This window comes from Fukomys damarensis, unplaced genomic scaffold, assembly GCF_012274545.1.
Source record: "Fukomys damarensis isolate Sample0158 unplaced genomic scaffold, DMR_v1.0_HiC HiC_scaffold_29, whole genome shotgun sequence".
NCBI lineage: Eukaryota > Metazoa > Chordata > Mammalia > Rodentia > Bathyergidae > Fukomys > Fukomys damarensis.
This window is the reverse complement of record NW_022900941.1, coordinates 17,268,180-17,281,002: the sequence shown is the minus strand read 5'-3', so window position 1 is coordinate 17,281,002 and position 12,823 is coordinate 17,268,180. Positions and strand designations below refer to the sequence as shown.

The 12,823-nt window shown below is 42.4% G+C and overlaps 1 protein-coding gene and 1 pseudogene across 1 annotated transcript in view; one reads left to right on the top strand and one right to left on the bottom strand.

Moving 5' to 3' along the window:
* Tmem163 (transmembrane protein 163) overlaps nucleotides 1-12,823 on the top strand; it is a 357,236-nt gene that overhangs the window by 99,936 nt on the left and 244,477 nt on the right. The gene's annotated exons all lie outside the window — the stretch shown is intronic.
* LOC117283698 lies at nucleotides 12,624-12,743 on the bottom strand (annotated as a pseudogene).

Genomic DNA, 12,823 nt, shown 5'->3' with positions numbered 1-12,823 from the left:
ACACACACACACACACACACACACACACGCTCACGCTCATGCTGCCTCCTTTCCCAGCACACATAAGGCAGAGGCCTCAGCAACCCATGTCAGAGAACCTCCATAACTTAATCTCTAATCCTAACACCTCTGGAGCAAACACAAACATAAATAATACTTGCTGATAGATTAAACACACAGAGAATTGTGGTAGTAGTGTGAGATTTTAAAATACATTGATGTGTATTTTAAAAAAGTAGTAGAGATTGAGTAGTTTGATATTGGAATTAGACTTTGGGTGGGGCTGTGAGAGGTAGGCTGTTATAATAACCCAAAGGAAGGTTGGAAGACTGCATTTGGAAGATCAGAGTAGAAGTTACTAAAGACTTCAGCCTGAAACAGTGGAAAAGCTGCACTCGTGGCCAAGTCTGATCTGCTGCCATGGGCTTTCGTCTTTGGATTATTATAAATCATGATACTATGAACATGGGCATAAAATTATCTGTTCAAGTCCTTGGTTTAGGTATATACCCAGATATGGAATTCCTGGATCATGTAATTCTATTTTAATTTTTGGGGAACTGCTGTATTGTTTTCCATAGTGGCGAAACTATTCTTGTGTCAGTGAATTTTTTGTATCTATTGAAATGGAATGTGTAGAGTTTGTCCTTTATTAGAATGATGTAGTATATTAATTGATTCTTTAGATATTACTAACCTTACACTCTTGGTTTACTCCTGATTAGTCATGGTGTATAACACTTTTTACATGTTGCTGGATTCGGTTTGTTAAAATTCAATTTTAAGGATTTTTACATGTATATTCATGAGGATATTAATTAGATTTTAGTTTTCTTTTCTTGTGATAGCTGTCTGACTTTGCCGTTAGGATAATACCAATCTCATATAATAAATTGGGAAATGTGCCTACATTCTCAAGTTTTGAAATTTATGTAGTATAGCAATATTGCTTCTTTAAATATGGGATGAAATTACCCAGGTAATTTTCAAATGTATGTTCGTTCTTTCTTTCTTTCTTTCCTTTCTTTCTTCCCTTCCTTCCCTCCCTTCCCTCCCTTCCCTTTCCTTACTTCCCTGGGGATTGAATTTAACACTGATCTGCATCCCCAGCCCTTTTAATTTTTTTAAAAATTTGAGATGGGCTCTAAATTACTAAGTTGTCCAGGCTGGGCTTCAACTTGCAATCTTCCTGCCTTAGCCGCCCAGAATGTTGAGATTACAGGCAGGCACCCCCAGCCTGGCTCCCAGGCGAACTTTGAAAAGCCTATCTCAGATTACATTTCTTTTTAGTTTAAAAATCCTTCTGTTGCTTTCTACCCCATTACATTACAATGGAAACTGTTTCCCCAGTATGTGAAACTCTGCAAACTCATTTCTCATCTATTCTATGGCACTGTATTCTAGCTCAAATATGTTGAGCTTGTTCCCATCATGCCCAACCTGTTTCCACTTTGGGGTCTTTGCACTGGCTGGTCTACCTGAAATGTACTTTCCCTGGCCACTTAATCATTGGTGCCCACTTGAGTTTTCAGGTTTGCCTGAACCTCTCCTCCTCAGAAAGGCCTTCCTAAAGGGAAGGATGGACATAAGGATCTATTATACCTCAGTTTTATCACCCTATTTTAACTCTCTGCACAACACTAAATCACATCATGGACTTCTTCTTGTTTACTTATTCCCTATTTCTCTTTATGTGGAGCGAGGAGGGACTTTATAGTGTCTATTGCCTGTGTCTTCCTGTCACAAGGAATAGTGTTGACTCACAGTAGGTGATCAAAAAATATCTGTTGAACAAATGAACATCAGTAACAATCCTAACAGCTGCTAATTGGGAGCAGGAACTGATTGAAGAAACAGGTCCTGACTGAAGTGTTTACAAATACCATTTAATTTAGCTCTCTAACGTAGCCCCAAATGAAGATATTGCTTTGCCTTATTAACTAAGGAGAAAACAAAGCTTTGAGCTGTGAAACATATTCATGGCCACACAGCTGTTAAGGTGTAGAGCAGGGTAGGCCCCAGGTTTGTTTGGTATCAGAGCACAAGCTGATCTGTACTTGACATAAATCCCCTCTTCTTAGTTAAAGGCAGGAAGAGCTTATTCACTCTGTTGAAGGTAGAGACCTCAGGTTGATAAATCTTCACGAAGCCTAGGGTGAGGCCCCTTTGTTCCCAGCAGTGATCTGTGTGGGCATGAGGAGCCGTTGCCAAGTCTCGGTCCCACACACTCTCTTGATGAATCACATACATCCTCAAAGGCTGAGTTTGCACATCCTCTTTTTGAAAGTGCATTTACTTCCATCAACACCCTTGGCTTCATCTTTTTACATATTGCAAATTCTTATTCCTGTCTTTTGTGATTGTCCTTGTGACTTCCATGTGTCTATCAGCTAAAGCGCTGATTGCTTTAGATGGTTTGATCGCAGAGGCAAATAATAACAGAATCTGGGCTAGCACTGCCCCTGGAGCATCCCAGGAAGCATCTTGTATCATCTGTACAGCAGCCCCAAGATAGATCTCTGCTTAGTAGCCTGTTTTGTGGGTTTGACATCGTGGGCTCAAAGGGGTTAAATTATGTACTCCAAATCACATTTCTAGTTTGTGGCAAGTTTGGCATAGAATATGAACTTAGCTCTCTCGAATCCTGTCTGTGCAAGCACCTGGCCAGAATCATGCATCATGTGAGGCTTACTATTACTGTTGTGAAAAGCACTTGAAATACATTATATCACAACAGCCTTGAAGCAGGCATTGTTGGGGGCCCATCCAGATCCCTTTTAATGTCAGACACCCACCCACCAGCTGCCGGGAGTGTTGGCTGGTCACAATTCTGAGTGCCCAGCAAACAAGAGCCACCTTGTCTAGGAATGACTGATACCTCGTGGAGGTGGCTCTGGTGAACATAGCCAATGACAGGTATGGGGTACATAGATCTGGTTTCTGTTCTCAAGCCTGGGTAACTCTCCCCTCTGTACAGAGTTCCTCATAGGATCAAGCTGAGTGTAGAATTTAGCCAAACTTTCATTTTTTCTTGGCTCCTTCCTCTGGTCTGTGGTGTTCCCCTCATTCCTCTTCTCTTAAGATCACTCACAATGAGCATAAGTCTTGGGTCCTGCTTCTATAGACAGTAGACAAGCCCGGAGTCCAGAGTTTCTTTGTGTTTTGCAGAAGGGAACATGAAGCTGGAGGCAGGGAAAACTCACTACTGGAGGTGTGACACACTGTGGGCTCCCTACCCGTATGGGGAGTGTTCCTCATTTCCTCACGGACACTTCTGCCTCCCAAAGCCCATACTCTGAATCATTCTTACTCTCATTCTTTCTCCGAGAAAAAAATTGTCTTTCTGTCTTATCGTTGTTTCCCATCACCTATCGTGGACTACAGCTACCAAGACACTTACAGAGCCCATGGAGACTGAGGTAACTATGGATTTGGTTCATCCACACAGCTTCTGTCCCCTCTACTGATAATACCAACTCCCTGTGCTCCAGTGACCATTGGCCACAGGGTAGGCATGTAATCCAGGCTAGACCAGGGCACCATCTCTCCTGCAGGTTACAGAAGTCGAACCTTGAAAGACCTTGGTTAACCCAACTTGTTCCTCTCTGGCTTATGCATTCTGGTAGAATGCGCTGAGAATGCAACATCCTGAGACTAGGATGCATCCATAGCAACCTAGGCTATGCTTATTCCTCCTAGAACAGTATGCTCTGCAATGCTTGCTTCCAGTAATCTAGCGGGTATGGTACCCAGGGTATTAAACCCAGGAAAGGTGTTTTTAGGGTCTCTCAGCGGCTGTGTGATATGGGGTGCTGACAGACCAGACTCCATTCACTCTGGGCAGCTTTCTTGAACTTTGAAAAACCGGCTTGCCACAGACCCTAGGCTTCTGTTGATTCTTGCTGCCTCCCTGTGAGTACTAAAGTTGTTTTCTCTGACTTTGGCAAGTGTTCTTTCTCACTGAACTAGACCTAAGCATGGTAGAGGCTGGGGGGCTAAGGAAATAGTTTATTGGCAGAACACTTGCCTAGCATGTGCAAGACTCTGGATTCTGACCTCAGCAGTAGCAACAACAAAAAGTTGTAAAGGTATTGTGGCATTCTGTTTGTTCTTTGCAGCTGTCTTAATATTAAGAATCCACTTTGTGCTCCTGATAGAATAAGAACTCTTGCAGAACTCTGGAAACTGGATTCATGAAAGACCTCCTGCCAAACTTAGGAACTTGGCAATGTGACCAAGCATGTCAGTTAGAGCCCTTTTTTAAGACAGTTTTTAGTAACTAAGAGAAAAGATAGCCTTCTCTTGCCTCTGAGGTGCTAGAAGGATTCAAATCTGGATCTGTGAGGAGCCAGCTTCCCTGCCCCAATGGAAAAGGCCCTTCTGAGGCAACAAAGAGCCAACCGATTCCCAGGAACAACACTGCCAAAAGGCAAAGAGAAGCCAGTTGTGGTAGTGCACATCTGGAGGATGAGGCAAGAAGATTGCAAGTTTGAACACAGCCTTGGAAGTTCAGCAATTTAGTAAAACCCTGCCTCAAAAAATAAAAAAATGAAAGAAAGGGCTGAGGGTGTAGCTCAGTGTGAAGGCCCCTGGGTTCAATCCCCAGCAGCAAAAGGTGGAGAGAGGAAATAGCAGTCTTGACAAACCATGAGGCAGCACTGGATCGGCCACACCAGAGGAATCCTGTCCTTTCCATGCACACAAGCCAGTAGGCCATTTGTTGATTTCTGTCTGTACCTGTAGCACCTGAAAATTCTGACCACAGCCAGATGCCGCTTCCAATTGAAAAAATTCCGGGAGACAAGACATGTTCTCCAGAGGACTGTGAGAAGCCCGGCCATCAGAAGGTAAGAATGAGGTGCACAAATCTGGTCTTTTAACTTAAGGTCTTAACTTGTTCTATTTAGTCCAATATCCCAGCTTTCCCAAGGAATAATTACCTTGCCTTTCACCTGGGGAGTAAACAGCCAGGATGTGGATCCACTAGAAGGGAGCTTGGTGCTGGAGGAGCTAACCTAGCCAGAAATTTCTCAGGCAGGGTGTTCCTCTAGATCTTTGAAACAGCAAAAATTAGGAGCTGATGATAGAAGAGGGGGCTGATAAAAGGATGTCCCAGGGATACCTCATCCAGGCAGAGAGTCCTTATGGTGCTTTTGGCCCTACTGCAGTTTTTTCTACTATGTTTATTCTCTAGAGAAAATTTAATAATCTATTCAGGGTGAGGCTGGAAGTTCTGATCAAAGAGTTTGTGCTGATGGACAATGGATACAGACCTGGCCTAGGGTACAGCAGAGAAGGGGACACCAGTTTTCTCTGTCTGCCCTCCTTCCCCATCTCACAGTGCTTTCGTCTTCTGTGCTCATGTCCTTCTCTACATTAAAGATTCTTCTTAGAAGATCTAACATCTTTGTGTGAATTTGAGGTATTACATACTATTTATTGCAATTTATTTCTCACAGTTGTGCAATTTGGAAATCCAAGATCCAGGGACCCACAGATTTGCAGTCTGGGGAGGGCCTATTCCTGGTTCCTGTTTGGCACCTTCTCACTGTGTTCTCTCATAGTGAGAGGGGTGAGGGGACTGCCACGGCCTGCCCAGCATGGCTCAAGGGTCCGTGGAGTGAGAAATGATGGTGGGAGATGAAGAAAAAGCAAAGAGATCCGAGAGAACAAAGAGAAACAAAACTGGGGCCAGGTGGAGCCTTCTTCCTGATGGGAGAAAAGGTCTGGCTGGCAACTGCAGCACGTTTATTTATAGTGTGGAGATAAGGGAAGCGTAGGATGAGGTCAAAGGGATGCCTGTGATTGGAACAGGGAGAGCATTCTTCTGGGCCAGGCCTTGCTCCACCATACCCTCTTGTCACCAGTTCTCCTGCCACCGGGCTCTGCCTTGTCCTTGGGAGGAAGCTAACAAGATGTGTGCTCCTTGTTCCACGAGGGGCCCTGCTTTGCCTCATCTGTTAGGCCTGGCCATAGTGATCTACAGCAAAGCGCTCTCAGCATCGGACCTCTCTTAGGCCTCTTTTGTAGGAAACCTTACGCATTTCTAATGACCTTACAGATCTAACACCATCATCTTGGGGGTTGGGATGTTGACATTTGAATTTTTTTGGTAGGGGACACAAACATTCAGCTCACAGCAGCAAGTAATGGGTATGAGAGGTAGTTTTCTTTGGTGGAGAACAGGATTAAAAACCACACTTCCAGAAGTACCTATTTTTATAGGTAAGGATGTACCTGGCTACAGGGTCTTTGAGCCATTCCTGGAAGTATAATTGTCTGGCACTAAGCTGTCTGGCACTCTGCATTCGTTTCCCTGGGCCTCAGTTTCCCCATTATCCCCCCTCCCCAGTCCCTGGCCGCCACGGCTGCTGGTTAATCTGACTTCTCTCCTTCATCCTTTGATTATCCCCCCTCCCCAGTCCCTGGCCGCCACGGCTGCTGTTTAATCTGACTTCTCTCCCTCGTCCTTCGGGTGGGGGTCACTCTCATGCCCATTGGTTGTCTTCCTTGGGTGGGTGGCCCTGGGAGCCCAGCATTGACAGCAGCCGGAGCCCATTGCTCAGTGCTCTTGCTCACAGCTGCTGCTGCCTGACACAGAGGAGCATCAGGCAGTAAAGGGGTCTGCAGCTGCAACAGCCGGCAAGCCCGAAGCTGCTGTCGGATAATGGAGTTCACCTCAGGAGTGGTGACCTGCTTGGCTTTCTTGATGGCTCCTAGGACATGTTGCTGGTGCTCCTAGAAGAGACAGGGCATAAACCTGGGCACAAATGCTTTTCAGACAGACCTTTCATGATATCTGCCTGTTTTTGCATTTCAGTGTTGGAGCTGGAGTGGACATAAAGCAATTTGAAATTATTTCGATGGTTTTGGCGTTATGAAATCTCAAAGTCAGAAAAGCTCTGAAAGTCAAACTCAAGGTGATGAGCAACAGCTCTTCCTCTATTGGTGGTGATGAATTAGAACCAATTTTCAAGTTTATAAACAGCTATAAAACCTCACAGCCTCCTGAGCTAGTGCCACCCAAGATTACTATTTTAGAATTAAAGCATTATCAGGACATTTTTTTCACCTATTAAGGAGCTTTTCATCTGAAGATCTTGATGTGTTTTACTACTTAATGAGTACACATCATTTCCAGTTTCCCCAAGACAAAAGGGGAAGACTATACAGAAGAGGGAACAAAGTTATTGAACCTTATGTATGGGCTCTCCAGAGAATTGGCTTCTCAAAGCCTGCACAGTAGTGACAAAAAATACAAGATTCTTTTAACAGAATGATTATCATTTCATTCCATTATTAAGCCAACAAATATTTTTCTACTTTGTAAATGTTTATCTATCACATAATAGGTACCATCCTAGGGAGTTGAAATACATTAATGAGTAAAGCTGGTAAAATCCCTTGTCTTGGGGGCCACCCATTCAGAAGATATTTGTTAGAGTGTGGCATTAGGAGCAGGTCATTGGGATTCAACATGATGAATGGTGGAAATACTGATGACTGTAGAATTAGAATACTGCCCCTTCCCGGAAACCAAGTTACTTTGTCAGCTTGAGCCTTCAGCAGTCATTCCTCCTTCCCCGGGAATTTATTTATTTTTTTCTATATTCTATTGTAAATTTTCCTGTAGACTACATTTTGACAGCTTTAAAAATCTTTCTGGATTGGAAAAGACTGTCTTTCCAGGGTTAGCCATTCCTTAGATTACAAAGAATCTAGCCCTGGGAACCTGTCTCTGATATCCAAACGAACCACTCCAAAGACTCAACTCCTCTGTCTGGTGCTTACATTGCTGGAGACAATAGTCTCCCACTCTAATCATCATGGGACCAGGAGCCAGATAACTAGGGAACACTTTTATTGCCCAGGGCCACCAAAATTATTCAGACTAGTCAATCTTCACCAGCTTTTCCTGCCCAGCCTTATATTCTTGAGGAAACCCCAATAAAGGCTGTGGCCTAAATGTTCCTCTCACTGTTGTCTTCTGCTGCTTGACCACTCCCGTGTCTCTCCAAGTGGCTCTTTGTGGTGTGCCATCTTTAGGACCTATAAGCACAATTTGCTTTGTTTTTTTGAGCTTGTCCTGTGTCTCCTCTTGTGTCTGCACTTGACTGAACCTCATACAAAACACTTCCTTTGTTACCACCCGGCCCCATCCCCTTTCAATTCATGAACACAGGGCCCAGCAAAAAGGGCTAAAGCTCATAGAGCCAGATTCTGTAGTTTCAGTTTTATCTCCGTCTCAGTTTATAATTAGTTTGTAATGGTGTTTTGAGTTTAAAGAAAGTGAAGTGTCCAGCCCAGAGTAGCCACGAGTCTCACCTTTCTCATCCTTAATTATGGGCTAGACAAAGTCTGGCATAGCTACTCTGTGATTTAAGCATGTGTGGAGTACAGCAGCAGCAAGGGAATTCCAGAACTGAGGGAGTCAGATCCATTTGTGGATGGTAACTAGATAGTAGGCTCTGAGCATTGAGTGCAGTTGGGAGAGGGTGGATTGTCACTCATTTAGTGAGCACATGTTCATCAAGGCCTGCTTTGTGCATCCCAGGTCTTGTGTTAGGACACAGGGAGGCCAAGAGTTAAGACTCTCAGAAAGAGACAAATGTGACATTACTACAACACAGTGTTATACATTTTCTGAGGGGCATGTTGGACTGGTGGGCTTCTAGAAAAGGAGGTGGCCTATCCACCAACCTGGGTGTGGGAAGGTTTCCAGGAAGGATCTTAGGTCACATCATCACTGAATAAGGTGCTAGGGAGGCAGAGGGGCATTCAGGTGGGAAGACAAGGGTGAAGGCTTGGTCACTGGGGAGAACCCAGGATGTACGTATGGCTAGAATTTAGGGGTTAAGGGGTAGAGTCTAAAAGTGAAGAGGTCCTCAGGGGGCAGAATGTGGATGGCTTTGGATGTCAGGCCAACAAGCTTGTAAACACCAACCTCATATGACGAGGAGATGATTGGTGAATTTTTAGTTGGGAAGAGATGTGACTAACTTCATGTTTTAGCAATGCCACTCTTCCTGTGGTGCGGAGAATGAGTGGGGAGTGCATTGCTGGTGGCAGGACGGTGGCCTGATTTTGGGAAAACAGTAATAGGGCAGGGCTGGGGTTTGTCACTTGGCTGTATGTAGGAGTCATCTGAACAAATTTTAAAAATATGCTGGTGCCCACACTCCACTACAGATGAATATATCCAGAATATTTATAGTAGGGCTTGGCATGGGTATTTTCTTTATTTACAATTGACATAATAATTGTACTTACCTATGAGGCACAGTGTGATGTTTTGATACATGTATACATTGCACAGTGATCAAATCAGGATAACTGGCATATCATCACTTTAAACATTTCTCATCCTTTGTAGTGAGAATATTCAAGTTTGCTCTTCTAGCTACTTAGAAATAGGCTATCCATTATTGCTGACTATAGTCACCCTATCATGCAACAGAGCACCAGAACCTATTTATTCCAACTATATCGTAGTACATGTTGTTCAACCTCTTCCTCTGCCCGCTTCCTACATACCTTTCCCAGCCATTGGGAGCCACTGTTCTACTCTCTACCTCTACAAGAACAACTTTTTAAGATTTCACATATAAATGAGATCATGCATTGTTTGTCTTTCTGTGCCTGGCTTTATTTCACTATTGATCTCTAGTTCTATACAAGATGTTGCAAATGGTAGGATTTCATTTTTTATGCCTGAATAGTAGTCCATCATTGTAGATGGACTACATTTTGTTCATCAGCTGAGGTGTAGGTTGTTTCCTTTTCTTGGTAATTATGAATAATGGTACAATAAATATTGAAGTGCAGATGCCTTTTCCATGTACTGATTGTATCTCCTTTGGATATATACCCAATAGTGGGATTGCCAGCTCTTGCAGTAGTTTTATTTTTAATTTTTTTTCTGAGCCATACTGTTTTCTGAGCATAATGGCTATGCTAATTTACATTCCCGTGAACACTATGTAAGGGTTCCCCTTTTCTCCTTATTAATATGGTGGCCTTTAGGCATCCATTCTAATTGTACCCCATGGTATCACAACCATTTATAGTGGACCCTTGATTTATGAAAGGCCTGTCATATGAACAGCTTAGGTTATGACTGGAATTTTAATTTTAACTTACAAACAAAATCTTCAGTTATGTCTCAAATGCTGGTGGCTTGTGCTTCAGATGGTCTTAGATAGAGACTTAACCCTTAAAGAATTCTGGAAGGAACATTACACCTTCCTTTCCTGTGTGGGATTAATTGAGAAATCCTGGGCCAATGTCTCTCTAAGGACACTGAGATCTGCCTGTATACAGAAGAGACTTTGAAGGCTGTGTAGAGAGGCCTGAGCCTTCAACTGACCAACCTGAGTTACAACCATCCCTTGGGAATAAATGAAGTTCATAAGTCAAGGGTCCACTGTATTTGGTTTGGGTGGAACTGACCCTATACCCAACTCCAGAGGATGATTCCATTCATGGGCCCAGCTAGGATAATCTCAGCCTTTCTGCTTCAGAGATTGATTCAGGAAAGGGGACTGACTCAGTCACCACATAGCTTCCCCAGGTCTTTGTGATAACTCATAAGCAGGCTGATGGCCAAATCTGGGCCAAAGCAAATGAAGCCCAGGACTCTCCTTCCATGGTTGAGTTTCTCTCTCTTCCCTCTTTTTCTTCTCATTCCTTTTTTATCTCCCTCTTTCTGATAAAATATATGGTCCTGCTGACAACTATGCTACAACAAAGATAGGATGCAGCTGGTATCTCAGAAGGTAGAGTCAGGAGGTAGGAAGAAACTGAGTCTTTGATGATGTAGTTGTGTGACTTAATTAAAAAATAATCCAAAGAGTGCCCTACCTTTGGACTTTTAGAATCTACATTTTTTGCTTAAGATGTTCTAAAATGCAAGGGTTGAAATGCATCATTTATAATAACAGTACACTGAAAGCAATGTTGGTATTCATTTACTCAGAAAATGATTAAATCAATTATGTGAGCCAATATATTTTTTTATTATTTTTTTCATCTTTGAACTGACTTTTTTTCTTATTGTTTATATAGTCTGATCTGAGACAGATACCAAATTGTTATGACCTTGGGCATGATGTATGTATGTAGGCAGATGGTTGATAAAGGAAACATTTTTACTTTTTACACTTTTGTACATTTGTTTTAACTTTCTTTCTCTTTTTCCAGTATGGGAATTGAATGGCACCACTGAGCTAAATCCCCAGGAACACATGTTGCTTTTTCTCATGGTTAACAATTTTTTAAAAAAATAGATGGAGTCATAAGTATAGAAATGTTTCACAAATAGTTTTGTGAAAACAGTACTGGAAATACTTCAGTTATTTGGGGGGTCTTAGTGACTGGAAAGGAATAAAGGAGGATCTTTTGGGGGTACTGATAGCATTCTGTTTATCAAAATGATTTCACATGTGTGTTCATTTTGTGAAAATGCATTGCATTGTATCCTTTAGATTTGTATACTCTCCTGCATGTATGTTAAACTTCAGTAAAACTTTTTTCTTTTTGGTACTGGAAATTGAACCCAGGACCTTGTGCTTACAAGGCAGGTACAGTGCCACTGAGCTAAATCCCCAGCCTGGTAAACCATTTTTATAAGAATATTGCAGATTTTGGGGAAGTGCTAAAAGGACTGTAAGTCAGTTTTTCATCACTGTAACAACATATGCGAGAATATAAACTTTTTTTTTTTTTCTGTTATCAGGAGGGACTCAAACTCAGGACCTTATAGGCACAGTATCGCTGAACTACATCCCCAGCCTGTGAGACCATAAATTTAAAGTAGGAAAGATTTATTGGGTCTCACAGTTTCAGAGGCTTCAGTCTATGACTGGCTTGTTCCATCTTTTCTAGGTCTGAGGTGAGGGAAAACATCCTGGTAGAAGGGTGTGGCAGAAGAAAGCTGCTCACTTAGTGACAACTAGAAGCAGAAAGAGAGAGAGAGGAGTAGAGGAGAGAGGAGAGAGGAGAGAGAGAGAGAGAGAGGGAACCAAGAATGGTAAAGAACAAAATATATACTATTCAAACCCATACCTCTAGTGACCAGCTCATACAATTATTCCCCACCTCCCAATAAGCCCACTGAGTTATAAATGCATTATTGGGCTAAACAACTGATGAGGTGAGAGCTCCCGTAATCCAATCACCTTTCTCAAAGACCATCAGCTGCACAATGAGCCTTCTAGGGGGCATTTTAGATCCCAACTATAAAAGTCATTCAGTCTCAACAGTACCTGCTATTGTACATGCCAATTGGGAGGAGGTTAGATCTTGTCTATAAGAAGGTGGAATGAGCTATATATATTTTCTGAAATTTCCCCCAGCCTAGCTGTTTAAGTTAGAACATGGCTTTCTCCTTCATTTCATACTTAAAGAGTGGAGAAAAGAGCTGGAAGGGAGATGTAATTGCTAGGAATGGCTTCAGTGGCTGGCTGTGAGATCAGTCACAAATGATCTCATCAGCTCAATTATTTAAGGCTTGATACAGGAGCAACTAAATTTATTCATTTACTTTTTCAACAACTTCTTTTTTTCCTCTGGGCACTCAGTTTTCTGCCTGCATTATGGTAAATGCCTAAAATCCTAGGATGGATAAATTGTATACTTGCCTTAAAATTTTTTCTATCATGCAGAAATTAGAGACAGAATGTATCAGATATTAAACTGTAAGAACAGACACTAATTTGGTCTTAGCCAAAAGACTGAGAAGTGATATTAGGCAGAAATTGGAATGCTACCAAAATTACAGAAATAAAATATAAGGGTTGTAATATATATATATATATATATATAT